Source organism: Lutra lutra, chromosome 15 (assembly GCF_902655055.1).
Source record: "Lutra lutra chromosome 15, mLutLut1.2, whole genome shotgun sequence".
NCBI lineage: Eukaryota > Metazoa > Chordata > Mammalia > Carnivora > Mustelidae > Lutra > Lutra lutra.
In genome coordinates, this window is record NC_062292.1 from 48,745,148 (window position 1) to 48,772,034 (window position 26,887).

The 26,887-nt window shown below is 38.2% G+C and overlaps 1 long non-coding RNA gene across 1 annotated transcript in view; it reads left to right on the top strand.

Moving 5' to 3' along the window:
- Positions 1–1,467: 1,467 nt before the first annotated feature.
- LOC125086306 (uncharacterized) overlaps positions 1,468–26,887 on the top strand; it is an 88,325-nt gene continuing 62,905 nt past the window's right edge. Inside the window, exon 1 of the long non-coding RNA XR_007123147.1 lies at positions 1,468–1,818. This is a non-coding gene — a long non-coding RNA (uncharacterized LOC125086306). The remainder of the gene's footprint in view (positions 1,819–26,887) is intronic.

Here is a 26,887-nt window from a genome sequence, read left to right on the forward strand (position 1 = left end):
GATACATACTCTGCGTGTATGATGGTGTTACATGCAGATTAATAATTTCTGTTAATCTAGTTGCCTAAAACATTTCAAGATACATTCAGAAATCACTCCTTTCCCCCTCCCCATAGGAGGATTTTGTGTCTTTTGGGGGAAAAAAGGCTTTTAAGGTTTTTCCCTTTAAAAAATTTAAAGAAAGATAAGCAAAAATAAAATTTAAATTACCCATCGTTCTACCATCAGGGATGACTGCATTGACATTTTAGTGTATTTAGTGATTCTTTTTTTCCCTGTATGGGTGCATTTTTGTGTTTGCATACCTGCATATTCCAAAATAGCTTTATGTAGTATACGTTATTTTTAAAACAGATGATATGCAATTTATCATTTTTGTTTCATTGACAACTTACTTGCAAGAAACAAACTACTCCAGCTATTTAAAGAAGAATGGGGTTATAAGAGCATTTTGAAACTTAGTTTGTTAGAGGGTTATTGGAAGATATGGAAGAGTAAGCTCAAGTTTGGGTTTCCAGGAATGACTCCCAGCAAAACGTAGTTACTGGCAAACTAGCAGAACTGCTACATCTGCAGCAGTCAAGGGGTTCCCCACTGGACTCCCTGCAGGTGCCGCAGTCTGGGAATGAATGTGCTGCAACTTTGTGTTGTCACGTGGTGACTATACACTAGAACTGGAAAGAAATTCAGCCTCTCCACAGTTAAACACTCAGAATAGCGAAAGCCACTCAGAATAAATTCTGCCACTCAAAATAGCTAAAGCAACAGGCTTTACTTTTGACTTTCAAAACTTACATTAGGTTTTCTGCAAAGGAATCTAAGAAATGAGTTTTTAGCTCTCCAGTTTCTGCAGAGTAAGAAGGCATTTTAGTAGGAGGCTGGCAAGTCCACTCAATCACACATTATTACATTCCGCTACAGTAACAATTTTTTCTTTTTATAGGAGTAATACATGTTTACTTTAGAGAAATGAGAAAATACAGAAAAGAAAAATATGAAAATAAAATCTAATCCTATTACCCAGAGATAATCACTGTTAGTGTTCTGATGTATATCTCCCCAGAGGATGTGTTTATACTCACACATGTAATAGATACTTTAGTTTTTATGAAAGAGGGATTACAATTAAATATTTTGTTGCATGCTTCCCAGCTCCTACAAACTGCTCATATTAATAAATATGCTTGTATCATAGCTTTTTTTTTTTTAATGGTTGCTTAGTATTCCAACAGATAAGTATGCTCTGTTGTATTTAATAAGCCCCTAGTAGTGTGGAGTAAAGCATAGAAATAAATTGGGCAAACCAGATAGTTTGATTTTGGGGGGAGGAATTTATTTTTTATTTTTATTTATTTATTAAAAGATTTTATTTATTTATTTGACAGAGAGAGAAGTCACAAGTAGGCAGAGAGAGGCAGGCAGAGATAGAGAAGGGAAGCAGGCTCCCTGCTGAGCAGAGATCCCAATGCGGGCCTCGATCCCAGAACCCTGAGATCATGACCTGAGCCAAAGGCAGAGGCTTAACCCACTGAGCCACCCAGGTGCCCAGGAATTTATTTTTTAAACTGACATGAATTCCTAGGTCTGTCAAACATGAATGTTCTTCAATTTGTTCTTTTTCTTAACACATGGTTAATTGGCTTAAATCCAATGACTGAGAGGTCAAAGAGTCACCACTTAAAGCATACCTGGTATTTTTTATTTTTGACTTTATATTAATGTCTTGAGAATTTCTTTGATAATTTATTCAACATATATCTGAGTTGTTCTAGGTGCTGGAGATGCAGTGGTGAAAAAGATCAAGCCCCTGACATCATGGTAAGAGAGGCAATAGACAAGCCTGTACAATTTTTCAAGTACTGGTAAGACTATAAAAAAAAACAGGTCAAAAGAATGGAGGGAGGTAAGGGTTGATAGGATGGCCATGGAAAATACCTTTAAAGAGATGATATTGAAGCAGAGATCTAAATGAAGAGAATATTCTCTGTAGGACTGATTTAGCACTATGAAAGAGGATTGCATATAGGCAGAACCAACATGCAATAATTCTGAATGCTAATTTTTAATAATGTGTGATAGTTAAATGGTTTAGGAAAGTTGATTTGGGGTGATTTTGATTTGATTTTCAATATAAAAATAGGTTGAATAAAAATTACATGTAGAAAAGACTAGGGCCACTGGTCGATGTACTTTCTTAAGCTATCCAGATAGTCTACATAAACTTATGTAAGGCTTTCTTGTAGCAATGTAGTATAGTAATGACTAAACCATAAAATTAGTGGGAAAAGTCTCGTGCAAGTGTATTTTAAATACAGTTTGATATATACCATGATTAAAGAAGTAAACATGAAAAGTAAAACAATGAAATAATTAGAAAAATATGGGAGGATATTTTACTATTTGGGGATAGAGAAAAGCTTTCTAAGCAAGAAATAAAACATTTTTAAAAATTTGGAAGAGAAACACCTAACTGTGTAGAAATTTCTGTACAAAAAACACTAAAAACTTAAAAGCAAGAAAATAAATTTTCATCATACATAACAAAATGCAATATGTATATTAGATATAAAATTAGTATCTAATATACAGTGAGCTCTTATCCAGGAGAAAAATTGGCAGGTGATATGAAAAGGCAATTCACAGAAGGTGTTAAAAAATAGCTAGTGACATAGAAGATGGTAAATCTGCTAGTGATTAAAAAAAAACGCAAATCAAAATTTAAAGAGATGCCTTTTTCCTGTCAGATTATCAGGAAACTAAAGTGCTTTTAAACATCCACTTTACAGTGTGGGCATAAATGGACAGGCTGATGGACCAGTGGTATAAATCTTCTGAAAAGCAATTTAGCAATTCTCAAAATGTAGGTGGTTTATATCCTTAAAATAATTTCACTTCCAAGAACCATACAACATAGGTGTTCACCCAAGTACATAAAGATATGTATAAGAAGATTCATCATAGCGTTATTTGTAATAGCAAATAATTGGAAACAACCTAAAAGCATAGCAAGAGGGAATGGGAAAATAATATGTTGGAATACTATGCAAATCATTGAAGATAATGAGATAAGTTTCTGTGCGTTAACATAGAAGGATGTCTGTGATCTATTTTTGGGGAAAATGAAAGTTGCACTATGGTGGTATAGTATAAATCCATTTTCTGAAGAAAAAATCTTATATGTGTATATATAAAAACAGAAAAATATTTGAAAGTGACACACCAGATTCTTAACAGTTAATAGCCCAGGGGCTTAGAAGTAGAAGGTCGAAGTAGGGAATTTTCCATTTTAAATTTATGGGTTTCTGAGATGATTGAAATTTTTCCTACCAGACTGTATTACGTTCATATTCTAAACCATAAGTAAATAAATCATATCCATTAGTTAGCCAATTATTCTTGTGACAAAAGTATTATTAGGATTTCTTTCAATAAGATGTCCCCTAATGCATTTAAATATGAACAAAATATAAATGCAGCTTATGTATATATATGTATATATATGTGTCTATCACATATTGAGTAATATATTTATTGTGTAATCTAAGGCATACCTTTGTCTTCGTAACAATAATAATAATGGTGCTTATGGGGTACTCCCCACTGGTGGCTTTTCTTCTAGCAGTTTATTTTTTAATTAATTAATTTTTTTATACCTTTAAGTTTTTACTTAAATTCCAGTTAATTAACATATAGTATAATATTAGTTTCACGAGTAGAATTTAGTGACTCATCACTTAACATATAATACCCAGTGCCCATTAAAACAACTGCTGTCCTTAATACCCATCACTCATTTAACCAATCACCTGCCAACTTCCTTCTAACAACCCTCAGTTTGTTCTTTATGGTTAAGAATCTGTTTTATGGTTTGGCTCTCTCTCTTTTTTCCCCCTATGTTTTTTTGTTTCTTAAATTCCACTTATTAGTGAAATCCTATGGTATTTATCTTTCTCTGACTTATTTCACTTAGCATAACAGTCTCTAGCTCCCTCTCTAGCATTAAAAAAATATTTTATTTTACTTTTTCATCTTATATACCTATATATGTATTATGTATTTAAATAAAATGATCTGTAACCTGGTTACTCAAAGTGTGATCTTCAGACCAGAAGCATCAGCATCACCTAGGAACTTGTTACAAATGCAGAATCCCAAGCCAATGAAATCAGAATCTGCATTTTAACAAGATGCCTAGTTAATTCCTGTGCACATTCAAATTTAACAAGCACAGGCTCATTTGTTATTTTTATACTTATGGAAATACTGTTTTTATAATCTGGGCATTGTGCTATATTTTCTGCACTTAAATTGATCTTAGGATTTTTGCAGTTTCAGTAGAATTAGAATTCTTGGAAGATACATCTCTAAAGGCAAGGGCAACAAAAGTGAAAATGAAGTATTGGGACTTCCATCAAGATAAAAGCTTCTGCATGGCAAAGGAAACAGTCAACAAAACTAAAAGGCAAACTACAGAATGAGAGAAGATATTTGCAAATGACATATAAGATAAAGGACTAGTATCCAAGATCTATATAGAACTTATCAAACTCAACACCCAAAAAATAAATAATCCAGTCAAGAAATGGGCAGAAGGGACGCCTGGGTGGCTCAATTGGTTGGACGACTGCCTTCGGCTCAGGTCATGATCCCAGAGTCCCGGGATCGAGTCCCACATCGGGCTCCCAGCTCCATGGGGAGTCTGCTTCTCCCTCTGACCTTCTCCTAGCTCATGCTCTCTCTCACTGTCTCTCTCTCAAATAAATAAATAAAATCTTAAAAAGAAAAAAAGAAATGGGCAGAAGACATAAACAGACACTTCTCCCAGGAAGACATCCAAATGGCCAATAGCCACATGAAAAAATGCTCCACATCACTTGTCATCAGGGAAATACAAACCAAAACTACAATGAGATACTACCTTATATCAGTTAGAATGGCCAAAAATTAACAGGACAAACCTTGGTGAAGATGTGGAGAAAGGGGAATCCTCTTACACTGTTCGTGGGAATGCAAGCTGGTGGAGCTACTCAGGAAAACAGTATGGCAGTTCCTTAAGAAGTTAAAAATAGAGCTACCCTATGACCCAGGAATTGCACTACTGGGTATTTACCCCAATGATACAGATGTAGCAAAAAGAAGGGACACCTGCACCTCAATGTTCATGATAGCAATGTCCACAATAGCCAAACTGTGGAAGGACTCAAGATGTTCATCAACAGATGAATGGATAAAGAAGATGTGGTTCATATATACAATGGAGTATTATTCAGCCATCAGAAAGGATGGATATGTACCATTTGCATCGACATGGGTGGAATTGGAGGGTATTATGCTAAGTGAAATAAGTCAGAGACAATTATACTATTTCACTCATGTGAAATATAAGAGTGCAGAGGATCGTAGGGGAAGGGAAGGAAAGCTGAATGGGAAGAAATCAGAGAGGGAGACAAATCATGAGAGACTCTTGACTCTGGGAAACAAACGGTTGCAGAATGGGAGGCGGGTGGGAAGATGGGATAACTGGGTGATGGGCATTAAGGATGGCACGTGATATGATAAGCACTGGGTATTGTATGCAACTAACGAATCATTGAACACTACATCAAATGTACTCTATGTTGGCTAATTGAATTTATGTGTGTGTGTGTGTGTGTGTGTATATATATATATATATATATAAAAGGAAATAAAATGCAGCAAGTGCCTGGCTGGCTCAGTTGGTGGAGCATGTGACTCAACCTCAGGATCCTGAGTTCAAGCCCCATGTTGGGGCTTAAAAAAAAAAAAAAAAAGTGGGGCACCTGGGTGGGTCAGTGGGTTAAAGCCTCTGTCTTTGGCTCAGGTCATGATCCCAGGGTCCTGGGATCGAGCCCCACGTCGGGCTCTCTGTTCAGCAGGGAGCCTGCTTCCTCCTCTCTCTCTCTCTCTGCCTACTTGTAATCTCTGTCAAATAAATAAATAAAAATCTAAAAAAAAAAAGTAAAGAATTGAAAATAAAAGAAAATTAGAAAGAGAGGGAGAGATAGGGGAGGGAGGGAGGAAGAAGATGCAAAAGCAGTCACAATGTGCCAGGCACTGTTCTAAGTATTTTTGCATATTAACTCATCCTCACAAAATATGAAGTGCATCCTATTATTCCCACTTTCATGAGGACACTAAAGAACTAAAACAGTGTGGGATGCCTGGGTGGCTCAGTCGGTTAAGCTGCTGCCTTCGGCTCAGGTCAAGTCCCACATCAGGCTCCTTCCTCAGTAGGGAGCCTGCTTCTCTCCGCCTCTGCCTGCCACTCTGCCTGCTTGTGTGCTCTCATTCTCTCTCTCTCTCTCTCTCTCTCTGACAAATAAATAAATAATCTTAAAAAAAAAAAAAACCCTAAAACAGTAAGTAATTTACTCAACTTCACACAGCTCTGTAAGCAATAGACCTAGGATTCAAACCCAAGTAACTGGGTCTCCCTCCCTCTCTTCCTCACTGTCAACACCCTCTCCCCTACCTTGCCTCCCTCCCTCTGTCCTTTCTTATCTTTCTCCCTTTTTCCCCTCTCTTCTTTCCCTCCCTATCACCAATTTACTCTTCCTTCCTCAACTCCTCCTTCCCTCAATCTTAGGAGTGAAAGTTGCATTGTGGACAGAAACAAGAAGTGGAGGGTCCTGGTGAAAAAACTACCCTATCTCTGGATTTATTAGAAGCTTTATAGGAGATGTTAATTACCTTCACTGAATTATTATTATTTTTTAAAGATTTTATTTATTTATTTGACAGAGATCACAGAGAGAGAGGAGGAAGCAGGCTCCCTGCAGAACAGAGAGGACGATGCAGGGGCTCGATCCCAGGACCCTGGGATCATGACCCAAGCTGAAGGCAGAGGCTTTAACCCACTGAGCCACCCAGCTGCCCCCCTTCACTGAATTATTAAGGAATGCATAGAGTAAGTCGTAATCATGAGCTCTGGGATCCAGTGGCTCTGTGTGGGCTGGTAATTACAGTGATTTTGATTAGAGACTAACAAGCTATCCAGGTTGGGCCTCCCAGGTTGTATCTCTCAGTGAAGTTACCAAAGTCCAAGATCTGCCCTTTCAGCTTATGATTTGAGGCAGTGAGTATACACTCACTGAAGGTAATAAGGACATTGGGTAGTTGAGACAACTTAATAAAACTTAAAGACTAATGTACACCTGAAAGACAATTTACTAATTTACTTTACAATTATAACTGCCAAGCAGACCAGACAGTCTTATCAACCTATCAATACATTCTCTCCCTGGTAGATAAATTTACCAAGGAAACCAAATTAAGACCAGAAGGCAGGTTGACTATAGAACTGGTCCAAAGGAAATTATTTGTTTTTTAGAGGTACTGGCTGTGATAACCTATGAAATGTTTAGCCATACTAGACACCAACCGAATCTGCCTGGTACATTACACACCTCTTGGCCAAAATGTTACTGCATCCTTCTACACAGTACTTGAGACACAGTATCAGAATTTTAAACTCCATTATTATCACTTTTCTGGCTGATACTTTTCTACTCCCATTCTCATATCAAAAAAATGTTTTCAAATATGTTGTAATTTTAAGTTCATATTCATTTTATTTAAGTTTTTTATTTTTATCTGGTTTCTTCATGAATTTTCTGTCTATATTTTCTGTAACCTATGTAGCACTGATGTTTGAGGAATCATCACCACTATGACCCTCCTTAATAACGCATGCCTAAAATAGTTTATATCTAACTTACATATTTGGGATACCTAGCATACTTAAGATGATGTGGGAAGTGTTTCTTTTGGATCACACAGGATTGTTACTGGGGTAGTTGTGCTGCTAATACAGCGATCGCCTTGAGTGATGCAGTTACTCTTTCAGATTTTAGGCCAAAATTTACTTTGAACTAACATTTGCAATAAAAAACAGTGGTGTGTCAACCCAAGTAGACTCATTGTATCTTCCATGAGTAATTTGGCCACACTAGCCTCTGCTATCATTCCACAAACTACATCTTGCCAACTTTCTTGAAGTTGGCAAACACAGTGTCACAGGTAAGCCACTGAACTTTCTGCATACCAGTTTACTCTCAAATTGTAACCTCCTGGTGAAGTGTGTTGGAGGGCGACTACCAGAGTTGGACTTTGGAGACCTGGGATTCTAGTCCTGCTATTACTATTGTATGATCTTGGCCTATGTTGTGTTATCTGCTGAAACGTACTTTGTCCTTTCTTATAAGATTCAAATAGCACTTGGCAAACAAATTTCACATATGTTTATACGACTAACCCTTAAAACAAATACTGCTCTATTAAAGCTTCTTTGTATTAGACACAAACACTTCTGGCCCTCTCTTGCTGTCTCTCATGGTTGAGTCTAAACATAAGAAATCATGCTTATATGACTTTCTTTTCTTTTAAAACACAGATGATATTTAGAAAAAGTTTGGTTATGTTTCCCAAGCTTTTATCCCTATGCTTTGGGGGTCTCTTTGCCTCCTGTATTGACAGCCTTATAAACTTACACATCTAATTTGTATTATTATCTTGAAGCAGTCTTTTTGCTAATTTTAACCTCTAAGATAGTATTGAGAGTGTAAGCTAGTACAGTTCTTCCTCAGCTTATGATGGGGTTAAGCCCTGATAAACCCATTGTAAGTTGAAAATATTCTAAGACTAAAATGCATTTAATACACCTTCCCTACTAAACATCATAGTTTAGCCTACTTTGAATGTGCTCAGAACACTTAGATTAGCCTACAGTTGGGCTAACCCTCGTAATTGTGTGGTTGACTGGGAGCTGCCCAGCATTACAAGAGCATCATACTGCATATGTCCAGCCCAGGAAAACATCAAAATCCCAAATTTGAAGTATAGTTTCTACCGAATGCATATCACTTTTGCAGCATTGAAGATTTGAAAAATTTTAAGTTGAACCATTATGAAATTGGGAACCATCTGTATAAACTATTCTGACAAAGCATCTCCAATTTGAAATCTAGTCATTTGTATATGCAGTCTTTGTTCACAAAAAAGGAAAATCAACTCCTTTCTGGATACCTATTTAAATAAATGTAGATAATTCTGGAGCCTTGTGATAGAACTACATTTAAAGAATTTTGGATGATATATTATAGCATTAGTATATGTCAGGACCGAAGCCCTACTATAAATACCACATGATAGTATTAAAATAGAAGAAGTAAGATTGAAGATAGGCTTGAATGTCTGCTTGTTCATTCATTAATTCAACCAAAAGGTATTATTAAGAATCTACTCTGAGTGAGATTTAATGCTGTGTTGGGGAAACATGGATGCAAAGACATGGTCTTGCTCTGTGAGCTTCGACTGGGTGTTGGCCTTGTGGTCTTATAAATCTAACTGGTGATAACTTCCTCAAAGAGCAGGGATAGCATGTTTTGGCAAAAACATCTTTCATGTGTTCTTTTCTCTCTTTAACTGTTCTTTTCTTTTTTCTTTTGGACTGGGAATTCCTTACTATTATGTTGGTGCTTTGTTCATTTCATCCATTTAAAAAAATTAATTAATTTTAAAGTCTTATAAGCAGGCAATCCAGGCCACTTCCAGGACAGCATTAGTAGACAATGAAGTTCTTTCTCTGTTTATTTCTACATGTAAAAACTGTCAATGTTTACTAGTAGTTTTTAATCATTTTTAAAAATTGACAGTAATTTCAATAAAAATATATGTAGTTCTTATCTCTGCTGTAATGACATAGATTGTGTTTCCATGCTCCTTGGTTATTAGCAGAGTTAATCTTTTGTGTGTTTAATGGCCATTTGTATTTCTTTGCTAATGAAGTACCTGTTACGTATTTACCCCCTTATTCTATTGCTGTGTTAATATTTTCATTATTCTTTTGTAATAGCTTTTTAGATACTAAGAAATTTTGTTTTCTAAGGAAAGCTGAAATCTTATTTTTAATGTTTCTCTGACATCAGATTCCTCTACCAATAAGAAGGAGGAACATTGACATGGATGGTTTAAGGCTAATGATATTTGTCTCATTGTAGTGCTGGAGACGGTGTCCTCTAGATCAAGTCATTTAATAAATATTTATTGAACATATACTGAGCATCAGGTTAATGAGATTCTGGGCATGCCATGGTAAAAACAACAGATATTATCTTTGTCTTCATGGGATTTACTCTAGTGAGGTTGACAGATGTGAACCAGATAACCACAAATGCGTAATTTCTAACCATTTTAAGTGCTGTGAAAGCAAAGATCTCTATTAGATCATCAAACAGGAGAACCTGACCTGTCTTGGTGACAGTTTGAGCTGAAATCTGAAGGACAAGTGGGAGTCAAGTAGGCAAAACCTGGGGTTTGTGTGTGGAGGGAAGTACTAGGCAGAAGGAAGTACAAAGTCTGTGAGACAGGAAAAACTTAGTGTTTTAGAATGCTAAAAGAGACAGAATGACTGGGGTGCACAAAGCAAATGCATGCGTTAGTCTGGAGAGCTAGGAGTGGTGCTTGTGCAGAGTTTTGTGAATTACACTAATTGTGAATTACACTAAGGATTTTAGTCGTCATACTAAGATTAATAGAAGAGGTTTAAGAAAGGGAAGGACATGATCAAATTTGCATTTTTATACGATTACACTTGCTGTAATACGGAGAGTTGATAAAGAGGGAGCAAACGTTAATATGGAAAGGAATGGACAAATAAAACATGATGCCCGTCATGCTCTTTGTACCATAAAACTTCACAGACTCCTGGGTCTTCCCTATCCCCCTCACTCTATCACCTGTAGACTCTCTGTCCCTTTGCCACCCTCTCCGACTCTGGAAACCTTTCCATAGTGCCCACAGTATAATTTATGTAATTTATGTCCTTAATCTAGATTTTAAACATTGCTTTTACCTTCTTGCTCTAACGAAAATGTGACTTTCTCCACTGCCCTAGAGCAGTTGCTGTTTCTTCCTCCCACTGGGTCTTGAGATTGGGTGGGTCTTGTCTTTTTTGTTCACCAGTGCCTCTTTCATTCTCCCTCTTTCTTCCTTGAAACTTGCTGTTTTTAGATCTCATGTCATCAAATTATATGACTCATAATTGCTCTCAACACCCCTCATTTCTTTGTAATTTAAACTCCTGAGCCATTTAGTTGTTTAGTCCTACACAACTCTTGTTTCAATTCTTGATGATTTCAGTGCGCAGTGTCCTGGATATTCAGTGCTTTGTAGTCTTCCTCTTCAGTGATATGCTCTAGTCTTGCCCTCAAGCCACTCCATGCTGTGATCATACCCTTGACTTTTATTATTACCAATATTTGCATCTCTTTAATGTGAATTTTATGCCCCTCACTCTCTGAACACCACCTCTTATCTCCCGTCTTGGCTCCTTCCAGAATTCTAATTCCAGCAATCTTTTGGCTCCACTGGAATCCTCATTTCCATCAATTCCACACCATTTCCAGTTTTCCACTTTTTTTTTTTTTTGACATCCTTATTCTCTCCTTTCCCAACCTAAGTTTCATGGTCACTTAGTACAAGCCCTCTCTTGCATACACCCTGAATTCCTTTGCCCTTCTCTTTGTGCTATTCTTTTGGCAAAACTACATTCTGGTTAAGTCCAAATCACTATTATTCTGAACCTGCAACTGATCTGGTGGAAAAACAAAAACAAAAACACGAAACCAAGTTACCTTGTCTCCCTTGAAATTCTGATCATGCACCTCTAGTGGGTCCTTAATTCTATGAGACAAGCATTCTGTACATCTCAAGGCCATTGCATCTCTCTTTTTGAGGTGATTATATGGTGACTTTTTTTTTTTTACTTAAATCTCAACATCTCTCCTATGCTCAGCTGATGACTGTACTTCCTCCTTTACTGAGAAATGGAACCAACCAGAAGAAAACTTGCATAGACTTCCACCACTGCATCTATTTACTTAAAAGCATTAGTACCTCCTCAGCATTCTTACCTGTTCCTGCAGATGAACTACCCATCTTCCTATCTAAAGCTGGCTTCTTCACTTGTCATTAGATGCCATCCCCTCTTGTCTGCCCAAGAAAACATTCTAAAATTCTCCCTTCTTTGTTCTACATTATCATTTTTTCATTTTTTACCGGATCATTCCAATTAGCCTTTTAAAAAAAAGTATCTTGACTCTACTTCCCTCAACAACTAACACTCAAATTCCTTGTATGCTTTTGCAGGAAATTTCCTTCTAAAAGCATTATCTGTATTCACTGTCATCAATTTCTCTCCTTTCCCTTTCTCTTAAAACCATGGCAACAGGTATGCCATCACTGCATGGACCTTCATTATGCTAACCCCACTGAATAATAACCAAAATATATAACAAACTCACACAACTCAATAGCAACCAACAAACAAACCATCACTGCATGGACCTTCATTATGCTAACCCCACTGAATAATAACCAAAATATATAACAAACTCACACAACTCAATAGCAACCAACAAACAAACCAAATAATTCAATTACAAACTGGCCAGAGGAGCTGAGTACACATTTTTTCCAAAGAAGAATACAGATGGTCAGTAGTCACAAGGAAAGATGCTCAGCATCACTAATCATCAGGGAAATGCTGATTAAAATCACAATGTCACCTCACACCTGTTAGAATGGCTATTATCGAGAAGATGAGAAGTAAGTGTTGAGCAAATAGAGAAAAGAGGACAATAGCCTACTCTTGGTGGGAATGTAAAGTGGTACAGGCACTAGGGAAAACTGTATGGGGGATTTTCAGAAAGTTGAAAATGGAGCTACCATATGATCCTGCAATTCCACTTCTGGATATTTATCTGAAAAAAATGAAATGTGAATTTGGAAAGACATATGTACCCTTACGTTCATCGCAGCATTATTTATAATAGCCAAGATATGGAAATAACCTAAATGACCACTGATAGATAAATGGATCTGTGGAATACTGCTCAGCCATAGAAAATGATGAAATTTTGCTATCTGTGACAACATGGATGGACTTTGAGGGTATCATGATAACCAAAATAAGTCAGAGAGAGAAAAAAATACTGTATGATTTCACTTGTATGTGGAATCTAAAAAACAAATGAATAAAATCAAAACAGAACAAAACTCATAGAGAGTGCTTGCTAGAGGACATGGAGGATGGGGAGTGGATGAAATGGGTGAGGGAGGTGAAGAGGTATCAGCTTCCATTTATAGAATAAATTAGTCATGAGATATAATGTACAGTAGAGTAACTCTAGTCAATAATATTATAGTGCATACTTGAAAGTTGTCAAGAGAGTAAATCAAGATGATGTCATATGTCAATTTTACCTTTTAAAAAAATTTTTAAAAAAGAGATAAGAGCCCTTACTTTAATTTGGACTGCTCTTTAAATTCCTTCTTTCTCTAAATTCCCATTTAGCTGATATCATAAGAAAGCCTTAGGATGGGTGAAGCTTCTGATTTAGAAAGGATCCTCTCTTTCAGGTTCAAGGTGGAATCTAGTGAGAATGAAGGCGGGAGATGGACTATAAGGCTGCCTATCCTCAAGATTTTAAGAAAAAACTTTTTATTTGAGTTGGTCATTCTTCTGTGGGGGTGGAAGACCTTGGTGGCGAAAAGTAGGCTGTAGGCTTAAAGAAAGGAGCCGAAAGGGCCAAATTTTAGTCTAGGCCTTAGGAACATGGATACAGGGACTCCTTGTGGGATATACCTGGCACAGTCCCCTGTAAGGTCTATTAATTTCCTAGAGCTCCTCTAACAACGTACCGCAAACTGGGTGACTTAAAACAATAGGAATTTATTTTCTCATAGTTTAGGAGGCCAGAAGACTGAAATCAAGGTGTTGATAAGGTTGGTTCCTTCTGGAGGCTCTGAGGGAGAATCTGTTTCACACTTCTCTCGTAGCTACTGGTGGTTGCTGGTGATCTTCAGTGTTCTTTGTATCGGAGCTATATCACTCCAATATCTGCCTCTGTTGTCACATGGACTTCTTCGTCCTGTGTCTCTCTGCATGTTGCTCCTTTTCTTGTAAGGACAATAATGATTGGATTTCGGGTCCCAATACCCTGCTTCTGTATGACCTCATCTGAGCTAATTACATCTACAAAGACCTTTTTTCCAAATAGAATGATCTTCCAAGGTTCTGAGTGGATCTAAAGTTTTGGAAGACATTATTCAACCCACTACAGAAGAGTGAAAGTCTCGTAGGAGTTTTTAGTCAAAGTCCTATAGAATAAATCTTTTTAAAAAAATAAATTTAGAATAAATAAATTATTTTTGTAGAGTATCCATTCTTCAGATTTGCTCACAAATTTCTGATTTGGCAGGAAGTGGTGGGTCTAGAATTAAAAAAAATTTTTTTTCCTATCTTCATTGTAATAATTTTTTCCTTGCAACCCTCATCATAATGAATATATCTAACTTTGATTGTGATTCTTTAAATTTTTTAAGGATTGCCTTAGATATTTGACTTATCTAGTAATGTTCCATTTAAATGTTTTCAACTGACCAAAGTGAATAGTTACAAAGTAAAATACCATCCAAATGAAAGACTGGAGCAGGCGCATTGAGATCTCATTAAATATCAGTGATGATAGGGGTGCCTGAGTGGCTCAGTTTGTTAAGTGTCTGCCTTTGGCTCAGGTCTTGAATCTAGGGTTCTGGGATCCAGCTCCCTGCTCAGCGGGGAGCCTGCTTCTTCCTGCTGCTTCCCTCCTCCCCACGCTTGTGCTCTCTCTTGTTCTCAAATAAAAAAAGAATTAAAAAATACTAATAAAAAATATCAGTGATGATTATTGAGTCAGGAGAATCAGCCAGATAACATAGAAGGAGGCCTAGGGCTTCAATCTTGAAATTCAAAATTTGCATTTTTCCTCTTCAGCACTTAGATATTTCATTAACCTAATCCAAACTCTTTTTCTCTCTATACCATAAACAAAGAAATATCAAGCACTTAAAGTAGTGATTAAAAAAAACAACAACAATCGGAATTGCTGGTTTTGTGACAGTATTTCTTAATGGGAGCTGGACAAGGAGGGTATCTCAACCAGAGTTCTACCAGGAGACATTACTGTAAGCTGCATCATGCCTGTTACCTGCAGTGATTTGAAACCATAGAAACAAATCAAAGCTACTGCCAGCGTTTGCGTTAAGCTGAGACTGCATGCGCGTGACTGTTCCCACTGCCAAAAATGGTAAGAGTTTTCACCAGCCAAGAATAGATTCAGGTACATTTGCCCTGTCTCAATGCGTTTGGGAACGCTGATTTATTTTGACATTTATGCAGTCATCTCCCTGGTCTCCTGACATGGCTGAGAAAGTGACTTCAGTTGTCTTTTATGGTAATTCAACTTCTGGGCAAGAATAGGATGAGAAAAAATAAGATTGCAAAGCTGAGGTGCTGGATGACTGTTTAGCACTATGGCTGCAAAGCAAAACCCTCTATAAAACGGTGCAGGAAATCATCCACTCTCTCTGAATATGGCTGGCACATACCACTCAGAATGCCAAAAAGAGAGATGGAAAGCAGCCATCTTTGATACACTGGATGCAACAGAAGCACATTAAATTTCTGCTAGATCCACCACCACTTGAATAAAAAGAAAACAAGATGATGGAATTGCCTGGGTGTTTAAGAATCTTACTGCTAAGGAATCTGTTTTACTTACGTTGAGAATCAGTCTTGAAAACGTAAAATGTTTGGGGAAACTTTACATTTGATATTGTATGTGAAATCCATACAAATGAAATAGAACCCAATAGAATTGGTTTTTGGAAAAGAATCATATATATGGAAAATTTTAACACAAAATAAAGGACAGGAATGATTTAGAAAAAAAAGGATCAAGCTTTAGGCTTCTGCAAATGTTTCTACATTTGAATATTAGAAATCAGATAAATAGATATATCTTCAAATGTTCCTTCAGAGCTCTTCTACCGAGAGTTGTAGATTGGCAACCCAAGAGCCAAATCTGTCTCTCAAGTGGGTTTCTTTTGGCTTTTACATTTTCACAAACCTGTTTTGAATGTGAATGTCTTTCTCCATTAAACTGTCCTGCCAACCTTGCTCTTTGATTTCCTGCCTTTTTTTTTTTTTTTTAAGATTTTACTTATTTGAGATTGACAGAGAGAGCATAACCCTGGGGGGTAGAGGGAGAGGAAGGAGCAGGCTCCCCACTAAACTGGGAATCCTATGTGAGGCTCAATCCCAGGACTCCGAGATCGTGACCTGAGCTGAAAGCAGATGCTTAACTGACTGAGCCACCCAGGCGCCCCGATCTCCTGCCTTTTGCTTGACCTTCCTCATATGTTCAGTCACATTTCCTATGTCATTCATGGATCCATCTGATGACATTTTCTCAACCTCAGATAATTATTTTTCTCAATCTTCCAGACTGATGCTGCTTTTCTTCCTAGATTTCTGAAAATCTGTTTTTTCCCTCCACTAAATTTGTCATGATTACTTACAACTTGTTCTGTTTTCCAGCATGCTTCTCACCCTAACATCACACAGCAAGGTAACATACAACAAGGAAACAGTGCTGACAAAACTCAAACTGATTTAGTTTCCAGATGCTCCTCACTGTTTCACAATTGACAACCAAGAGACTGAACTGGTATCAATAGACAGGTTCCCCTCTGCCTCTATCAGGGCCATCACCTTTATCAATAACTTGCTGCCTAGGAGGCATTACTAATGATGAAACCACAGAGTAATGAGAAAGATATGGCATCAGAATTCTTTGCCTCTCTCCTTCCTATTTTGCTTAAGTACCCACACCTTCACCATACAGCCTGAACTCAAGGAAAAGCTGGCTCCGTCACCACTCAGGCAAATGTATTCTGACCACCTTAAGCCATTTGGAGGAGATCTATGGTATCCATTTCAGGCCAAAGAGATACGGGGACAGGTCTGCTGCAGACAACTGGAAAATCTTCTTTGCTTTTAAGTACGTGACACTAAAGGTGCAGACCTGTTCTACAACTTTATCTTGTTGGGATGTGATACTTGGAAATGCTGCAAACATCTTGCTACCAGTCGAGGAAGTTGTCAATATATGAAGAGGGGCAGAACCAGGAGAATTGCTAAGAAGCTGAACTGGGACCTTGACAAACTATAGTTAAAGTTGTACCTATCTATTGGTTAAGACACTGTGAGTCAGGGCTTCCTGGTAACCACAGCCAAAGTCATCCTAAATGACAGTCTCCCGGATTCATCACATCTTTGTTTCATAGGCAAAAAACTCTGACATTTATGAGTTAGACAAAGAACAGAAATCCATTTGTTCCTTTGTTATTCTTTGGAATATAAACTGCTTTTAGATAGGGATTCACCCTCTGGGAAAGTTCCTTGTGGAAGAATTACCTCAATTCTATGCCAAGAACTGTACTGTACAGTTATTGATGATTACTATGATTGATTTTTTCTTTTAACTATGGTTACAGTTTGGTTATAAATATTATACATTGTATTTGCAAAGTGATTTATAGTCTACCAAAGTGCTTTATGCATTATTTTATTTAATTCTAGTAACAGCCCCATGAGATAGAGGAAAAGATGAAGATGCAGAAAATGGAACTCAGAAAGGTTACCTGATTTGACCAAGATCATAAATCTAGAGTGTCAAGGCCAGGACTTAAATTTTGGCACTCTAACCCTGGGTCTAATGCTTTTGCAACGGAATCACAGCCAGAGGTTGGAGCAAACCAATGATTTATGGTCAAGAAACAGTTTACAGAAGAGAAGTGGTGAGGTAGCTCCAGACAAATTGTAAGGAGATGGACCTGCCTGCTCCTGGCTATGTCAGTCACTAGCTGTAAAATCTTAGGTGAATCATTACACCTCCCTGAGTCTCAATTTCAAGGAATTATACAAGATGATCTGTTATGTGCTTCCTGATCCTAACATCCTGTGATTCTGTAATCGAGAATTGCTTATGCAAATAGGGTACAAATCATGCTTTATATAAGCTACAAAGCTTCCCTTGTGACTACCAAAGAGAGATTGACTGTGTGTGTTCTGCTTGTGCTTCTCTTTGAGCCTCCATATTCACGCTTCTTGAGCACCTGTGAAAATGTCAGCAGTGAACAGATGCATTGAACATCAACTTAAACTTGCTTTATAGCCCAAGTCATGGGCTTTTCATTTGTAGAATAATTTTACTCTAGAGCTGCAAACATCACCAGTTTGATGAGCTAATCTTGTCACTGTGATTCTTGGAATGGATTGAAAATGGCATGAAAAGCCAGCACCACTGAGTCTTGGGGATGCTTACTTATTAGGCACTTGAGTGGCAGGTTTCCATAATTAATTGTCCTATGACTGACTTCCCTTCACTATTCTAATGAAGCATGTGATATTTGCTGCCTCAACAGATTGAAGTTTGCAAATTTAGCACTCCAGAGGTTATTTTTTCCTAGGCAATATGTCAGCAATTTGAGAAAATTGCCATCAGGGAAACCGTGGTGCTTTGGCTGCAGTTTCACAGTCTGAAAGCTCATTTGCACACAGACAAATTATTAAGTCAGAGAGAATGTAGCACACCAGGACTTACATCTCTGGAATAGAAACTGCTCTGTGTTCAAAAATGGTAAAGTGGTGCTTTATGAGTAAATGTGAGCATCAGCTGACTACCACTAAGCAGGTGTTACGGCTACAGAAGGAAAAGGGCTAGAAGAGGGTGGGGAAAAGATTGGGAAAGCCCAGCTCCACGTGGCATGTAGTGGCCCTTGCCTTTGTTCTTAGAAAACAGATGCTGGAAATTGAGTCCTCGGAGGGATGACTGTGAGTATAAAGGTGGTGATGTAAAACTTTGTGTCAGGTATCTTTTGAAGTGACAGAAACCCAACTCACACTAGTCAAGTAAAATAGAATTGATTGGCTTATATAATTGGGAAGTCCCAAAGACAAGCTGTATCCACCCACTGTAACCCGGGGCTTGAATGCTATCGTCTTTCAGCTTTGCTTCTCTCTGGGCACTGGCTTCATTCTGTTGGCAAGGTCTTGGCCTGCAGAGGAAAAGTTGGCTATAGGAAGGTTCAAGGCTCTATCCTTATTCTTTCCATCATGTGTATATCCATCTCAGGGAAGAGTCTCTTTCACCCTATTTAGCTCATAAACTGAAATGCTAAGGAGATAGCATTGGCTTATTGGCTAGTCTGGATCACTGCTCATGCCTTGGGGTAGAGCAGTATCATGACTGACACCCCATCAGGACCATAGGTTGTAGGAATGGGAGTTTCTCCATAGGAGGGGATGCTGGGCAGATAAACTCAGAGTTGTACTTGAAGCTTCTCTTGAGATTACAAAAAAAAATCTTCACATTTAACAGTGAAGCTAAAGTTTTGAAACTAAAAACAGAGGCAAGTTATGCACAAGTTTTTTCAAATTATCTAGAAATGCTATGCATTAAAAGTAGGACAAATGAAATATTCAGAATTGAATAAAACTTGAGTCAGTCCACTTTTATTTATTGAATTCATATTTTCCCTATGAACTCATTATTAAAAGAACTATACATGAATAGATACAAATTGCTAAATGCAAAATGACCAGTAATTTGAAGAATATTTAAATAATTATGAATTAGATATTTCTTTCATAATGGGAGAATCTACCCTCAATTATTATTTTTTTAATTTAAAGATTTTATTTATTTATTTGATAGAGAACATCAAAGCACCAGCAGGGGGGAGGGGGATGGGGGAGGGAGAAGCATTCTTCCTGTTGAGCAGAGAACCCAACTCAGGACTCTATCCCAGGACCCTGAATCATGACCTGAGCCAAAGACAGATGCTTACCCTACTGAGGCACCCAGGTTACCCATCCTCAATTATTAATTTCTGTTTCCACATTTCAGTGGTTTTAATGAATTTCAGTAGATCTATCTAACCCATAAGATAGTGGAAATGAAGTGAGCTTTAAATCTTGATAATATTAGTCATTAGATTGGGTTCCCTGCAATAGTCTCAGATGAATGTTTGCATGTAGATGTTTATTAAGAAAGGAAGGAAGGCAGAGAAAGAAGCTGATCTGCCCACCTGATTGCCATGACCTCAGTCCATCCTGCAGGAGTTCTGGAGCTGGAGTGGCCTTCAACGTTGTCCCAATTAAGGCAAGGGGGCCAAGCCTTTGTTTCTACTTTGAAGCAGGCTGACCTGGGGTAGGAAGAGGAACATGAACAGAGTCAAGGCAGCTCCTGCAGCTGAGGCCAGTTCCCTGGGAGGTTCTTAGCTATGAGCCAGCAGTAGACAACACAGACTGGGGCTGACGGCTTGAGTGACTGAGTCCTGTGGGAATGAATGCCCAGGTGCCACGGCACCCCTACTGGAGGACATTTAATGGCACTATCCAAGTGTTAGATGTGTTTTCATTTTGGACTCCAGCTGAAAGTCTCTTCTGGCCAGAGAACCTTTGAAATGTTTCCCATTGTCATAACAATCAAGAGAATAAAGCAGTCGGATCAAAGAATGCTAAGTCTGCTTAGAGAAGGCAGTTATTTAAAAAAGCACATAGGATAATGAATCAGATCATCCCGGTGGGAGGAAAAGAGTATTACACAGTCATCCCAGGGTTAATAAGCAAAGACTCATCTGCAAAGGCCTCAAAGAAAAGATGAAAATATCTCAGAAAAATCTCGACACAACAGCTTGCGGAAAACAAAAGATTCTCTGAGCCCAGAGTCAGTTCTTTTAATCCAAACCACTTAATTATGATCACCAGTACCTTTCTAAGTAAGAACTAGAAGGATGTTACATTCTAGATCATTCAGTACAATTGCTATAACTCAGGTGCCAGTTTTGCTTCTTCTTAAATGTCCTCTTATCCTGCTATATGTGGGTCAAAAGGAGGGTGTCTTATATCTATTCTCAAGTTTATGTCCAGCAAATATTCTCCAAAGTATGTTTTCCTTCTTGCCATCTCCACCTCTATTATGAGCCAGATTTTGCCTCCTAATCCAGTTTTCTTGAGTGGTAACACCTCTGTTCCTGTAAGAACCAAAAGGTACTCATGAGACGTAGGCAAATCATACTTCCCTTTACTATCCTGCCCCTTTGTTCTCCATATTAACCACACAGAAGACTGTGAGTGTACTAGATTTTACTGATGGTTTTGGGTGACAAATGGAAATTATAGGGCAGGATGAAAAAAAAAAATTTCTAAATGTGACTTTTCCTCATGTCCAAAGGAAAATCATGTAAGAAATAGAATCTGCTCTGGGCTAGTTACCTTACAGTTGTTGTAAACTCTTTTTCCCTCTGTCTTCACATTTGGACCACTTTGCAAGAGCATTACTTTGTTATTTATTTTTTTAAGATTTTATTTATTTATTTGTCAGAGAGAGAGAGAGAGAGAGAGAGAGGACAAGCAGGAGGAACAGCAGGCCGAGAGAGAAGCAGGTTCTTCACTGAGCAAGGAGCCTGATGCAGAACTCAATCCCAGGACCCTGGGATCGTGACCTGAGCCAAAGGCAGATGCTTAACCAACTGAGCCACCCAGGAACCCCATATTTTTTTTAATTTAAATTCAGTTAGACAAATACAGTATATCATTAGTCTCAGATGTAGTGTTCTACAGTTTATCAGTTGTGTATAAAACCCAGTAAGAGCATTACTTACTAAATCTGCTCATGGTGTTCCAAATTCTTTTTTGGTTGTGTGATTCGTGATGTATTTGTATTTATTTCTAATACACACACACACACACACACACACACACATACACACACACATACACATTTAAAGCTGTACATACTTTATATATACAACTCGATGAGTTTGGGAATAAGTATACACTTGTGAAACCATTACTACTCCCTCTGTAGTTTTTAGGTAATTCTGTCTTTACTCTTGAGGGTTGACATTCCCTCAAGATTCCCACTTTCCTTCTCAGAAGTATTATTAACCAAACCTAAATGGATCAGTTCAGAATGAAATTTGGCAGGGCTCATGCAGGACAGTCTTTAGTGGATGTTGGTGCTCTAAGTCCTAAGGCACTTTGGAAGTAAGAATGACTGTACCAGACACCTTGGTACCCCAGAACCCTGAAGAACTGATCAGACACTCAAGATTCGTCCTCTTCAAGGTTTCCACCACTGTGAGTTGTAGGCTTCTCTTTATTCTTTCACTTGTCTGGCAAATAACTGTTGAATCTCCCACTTTCTTTCCAAAAAACAAAATCACCCACGTGAACTCTTTCTAAAACAGTCCATACTTTTATGAAAGAAGAAAAACGTTTTCTTATTGTTAAATTTGTGAAGTCAAATTCTCCAAATGCACAGTTGATATTATCATGGAGTATTTCATTTAGTCCCATCCTGTTCCCCAGTTTTGAATTATGTAGAGTTGGGTTTATTAGAAATACAGGAAGCTGATCATTTACTGAGTATTTCATTTTCAGCATACCTCTAGCTATGTAATGACAATGGAAACTACCTTTTTGCAAGGGTTTGATTAAATTATTTGTTAGGAGTCTGTCTGTCGGGAAGTAAGGATATAGAGACCTACCTTCCTAGATATGTGGGACAAATTTTATATAATTCTCATGTTAGAGTTGGTTTAGTTACTTTCATAATTTTTTTAAATTTTCATTTTAAAGATTTCTATTTTTAAGTAATCTCTACACACAACATGGGGCTTGAACTCACAACCCAGAGATCAAGAGTCTCATGCTCTGTCTGAGTCAGACAGGTGGCCCAGGTTAGTTACTTTCATTAAGTTCCTTTATACTCCTAGGAAATCCTCCACATGTCTGTCTGTCTGTCTATCTATCTATCTATCTATCTATCTATGCCTAAACCTAATGGACACTGCATTTTTTTAAGATTCTGATATCCAAAGTTGAGGAATACCAAGTAAGTAATTCCTGTTAAAGAATTCTGTCCAATTGGGGAGGGTATATGCTATGGTGAGTGCTGTGAAATGTGTAAACCTGGCGATTCACAGACCTGTACCCCTGGGGATAAAAATAGATGTTTAAAAAAAATAAAATTAATTAAAAAAAAAAAAAGAATTCTGTCCAGGTGTGCTATACTTAATTCTAATTCACCTGGAATATTCTTTGGTTTTTAGTAAAGAAGCGTCCCAGGTGATTTAGGTAATTTAGGGTGCTTATTTGAAATAAGGCTGCTGCTTTATTTAATATGTTTTATTCATTTGTTCTCTCTCCCTCTCTTTTTAAAAGATTTTATTTATTTATTTTAGACAGATTGAGAGAGAGAGAGCACAAGTAAGGGAGAGGGGCAGAGAGAGAAGCAGGTTCCTGGCTGATCAAGGAGCCCAATGCAGGGCTCAGTCCCAGGACCCTGGGATCATGATCTGAGCCGAAGGTAGATGCTTAACCAACTAAGCCATTCAGGTGCCCCTATTCATTTGTTTCTTAATGTGAGCATGATAAAGTACTAAAAGTGTGTTCTTTCTCCTTTTTCATTTTTGAAATATTTAATTTGTCTGTAGTAAGGTTGAAAAGATCAGAGATATTAAGAAGCAATCAGTCATTATAAGAAACAAAGCTGCAGACAGAAGTAAGGAGGCTGGGTCATAGAGAATCTTGTATTCCATGCTAAAAAGGTTTAGATGTGAAGTTAATTGCTAAAGGCAGTGGGAGTCCCTTGAAGACTTTTATATAGTAGAGTGACAAGACTGTGTTTTAGAAAGATTAGGCTGGTGGCAATGTGGAAAATGAATTTAAGAAGGATTTATCCATTCCTTCATCCAACAAATATTATGAGTGCTATGTTCTCTCAGGGAGCTTACATTTTTTGAAGGACACAAATGGCAAACAACATAATGAATTATTTATTTACAATTGCAATAAATGCTATGAATGAGGAGTACATATTTCAATAAGAATGTTAAAGGAAGAAACTGGCTTGGGGAAGAATTTCAGGGAAGACTTTCTAGAGAATAAGATTCAAGACATAGGGACAAATTCTGTCTGTTGCCTGATAAGAATAGCGAGGTTGGGTAGAATTGGATCTGTTGGAGAGATATCACAAAATAGAATAGAACAGAATAAAAAAAAAGAGTTGATACCACATACAAGAGGGGAACTAAGACCTTAGGGAAGATGCACAGTATCTGGGTTAGTCAATATGGTGGATTATGTGGTGTCCATAGATGAGGCATATAGGAGAGGGAGATTTAGAAGATTGAGAGATGAGGGAAAAAGATGTTGATTTTGGAGTGTTCATAGATCAATTTGGTTCAAATGCCCAGTAAGTAATTGCATTTATGAATTTGGAATAAAAGAGAAAATTTTGTACTGGACTATAATTATAGTTTTTTTGACTTATTAAAATATAGCTGATAACTAGGTTTACAGGACTAGAAGAAATTCTTTTTTTAAAGATTTTAGTGAGACAGAGAGCAGAAGGGGGTTGAGGGGCACAAGGAGAAGCAGTCTCCCTGTTGAACAGGGAGCCTGATGTGGGGCTTGATGAGGACCTGGGGATCATGACCTGAGCTGAAGGCAGACACTTAACTGACTGAGCCACTCAGGGGCCCCAGAAGAAATAGTTTATAAGTAATTTTTAGAGTGAAAATAGAAGAAACTCAGTGCAGAATCTTGAAAAATATTAACATTTTAAAAATTAACAATATAAGAGGAACTCATGGGAAATACTAAGGAGGAAACAATAGAGCATCAGGAAGGAAACCTGGGTATTGTGGTTTGTGGAAGACAGGGGAGGGAGGCACTGGTGTCAATTGCTAAAGAGGTCAAGTATGATCATGAAAACCAGCAATCAGATTTAATAAAAATGTCACTTGGTGAAACAGTTTCCATGGATGACAGCAGAGGCAGGGTTGTAGTAGCTGAATAATCACTGGGAAATAAGGAGCTAGAGAAACAAATGTAGATGATTGCTTCAATATTCTTGGTGCTTGAGAGAGGAAAGAAGTTGTCATGAGAAGGTGTAATAGGGTTTAAGTACTTTAAAAAAATTTTTTTTTTCTTTTTCTTTTCTTCTTTTTCTTCTCTTAGCTTATAGAGATCTGAGCATATGCCATGGTAAAAGCCAGTCAGAGAGGTAATGATCAGAAGAGATGTAGGACGTTGGGGTTTCGTGGCAAGAGTGAAGTCCCACAGGCTGAGAGGGGTCCAAGATGGCGGAGGAGTAGGAGACCTAAATTTCATCTGGTTCCAGGAATTCAGCTAGATAGCTATGAAACTATTCTGAACACCTACAAACTCAACTGGAGAACAAAGAAAAGAATAGCTGCCACTCTAGGATTAGAAAAGCTACCACTTTCTGCAAGGTAGGAGGTGTGGAGAAGTGAATCTGAGGCGATGTATGGGAACATAGACTGCAGGGTGGGTGGAGGTGGGGGGCGGGCAGAAAGGACAGCCTCCATCAGCTGGCTACTGGCAAGGGACAGAGCAGGGGAACACAAAATCGGAACTTTTAGAAGTCTGCTCCACGGTGGGACATCGCTCCAGAGGCTAAGTGGGGATGGAGCCCTCATGGGGACAGTGTGGTCTCAGGACCCACAGGGTCACAGAAAGATCAGGGGTGTCTGAGTGTGGCAGACTTCCCAGGTATCAGAGCAAGGAAGCCAGCTACAGAGATGGAACTGAGGAAGGGCTCTCAGCTCAGGGTTACCTTAAACTGTGATCTGAGACACACTCAGGCCACTACTCTTCTAGCAGGAACCTCACAAGTGGCAGATCCAGAGAGACTCCTTCCTTCCTCCTCTGTAAGCAGCAGCATGGCAGGAATCTGCTGGGTTTGGAGATTCCAAATGGGGCTGTGTGCCGGAGATAGAAACGCTTGGTCACAGGCCAGGTGAGCACGGAGTGAAGCCAGAGACCAGGGAGACAGGAGGGATTGACTGAGTTTCTCTGAGGGTGCACTGAGGAGTGGGGCCCTGAGCTCTCAGCTCCTTTGGGGCCAGAGATTAGGAGGCTGCCATTTTCATTTCCATCGTCTAAAGCTGTAGGGGAAGCGTTTACAGAACAAAAGCTACAAAGAGCAAAACTGAGCAGATTACTTAGTGTGGCCCCTGGAAAGGATGGTGCAATTCCGCCTTGGGCAAAGACATTTGAGGATCACCACAACAGACCCCTCCCCCAGAAGATCAGCAAGAATATTCAGTCAAGAGCAAGTTTACTGATCAATGAGAATTGCAAATCTCCAGTGCTAGGGGAATAGAGCACATAGAATTCATGGTTTCCCCCTCCCCCCTGCCCCGTGATTCCTTAGTCTTTCAACTTTAATTTTTAAAAAATATTTATTTATTTATTTGACAGACAGAGATCACAAGTAGGCAGAGAAGCAGGCAGAGAGAGAGGAGGAAGCAGGCTCCCTGCTGAGCAGAGAGCCCGATGTGGGGCTCGATCCCAGGACCCTGAGATCATGACCTGAGCTGAAGGCAGAGGCTTTAACCCCCTGAGCCACCTAGGCGGCCCCAACTTTAAATTTTTAAATTTTCTTTACTTTTCTTTTCTTATTTTTTCTTTATTTTTGAATTATTCTTCTTTTCTTTTTCAACCAACTTCTTATCTTTTTTAGTTCTCATTTTTCAGTCCTTCATTGTATTTAACCCTTATTTTGTGTGTGTGTGTATAGACATATGTATACACACATGTATGTGTGTGTATATATATATATATATTTTTTTTCTTTCTTTAAAATAGTGGGATGCACTTTCTTCTAACAGACCAAAATATACCCCAAATCTAGTGTATGGCTCTGTTCTATTCACCCGCCTGGTCACATTCTCTCTCTCTCTCTCTCTTTTTTTTTTTTTTTTGGATATACAACATTTTTTTTAATCCTTTGTAATTAAAAAAAAAATTTTAAATTAACATATAATGTATTATTTGCCCCAGGGGTACAGGTCTGTGAATCTTCAAGGCTTACACAGTTCACATCACTCACCATATCACATACCCTCCCCAATGTCCATAACCCAACCACCCTCTCCATACTCC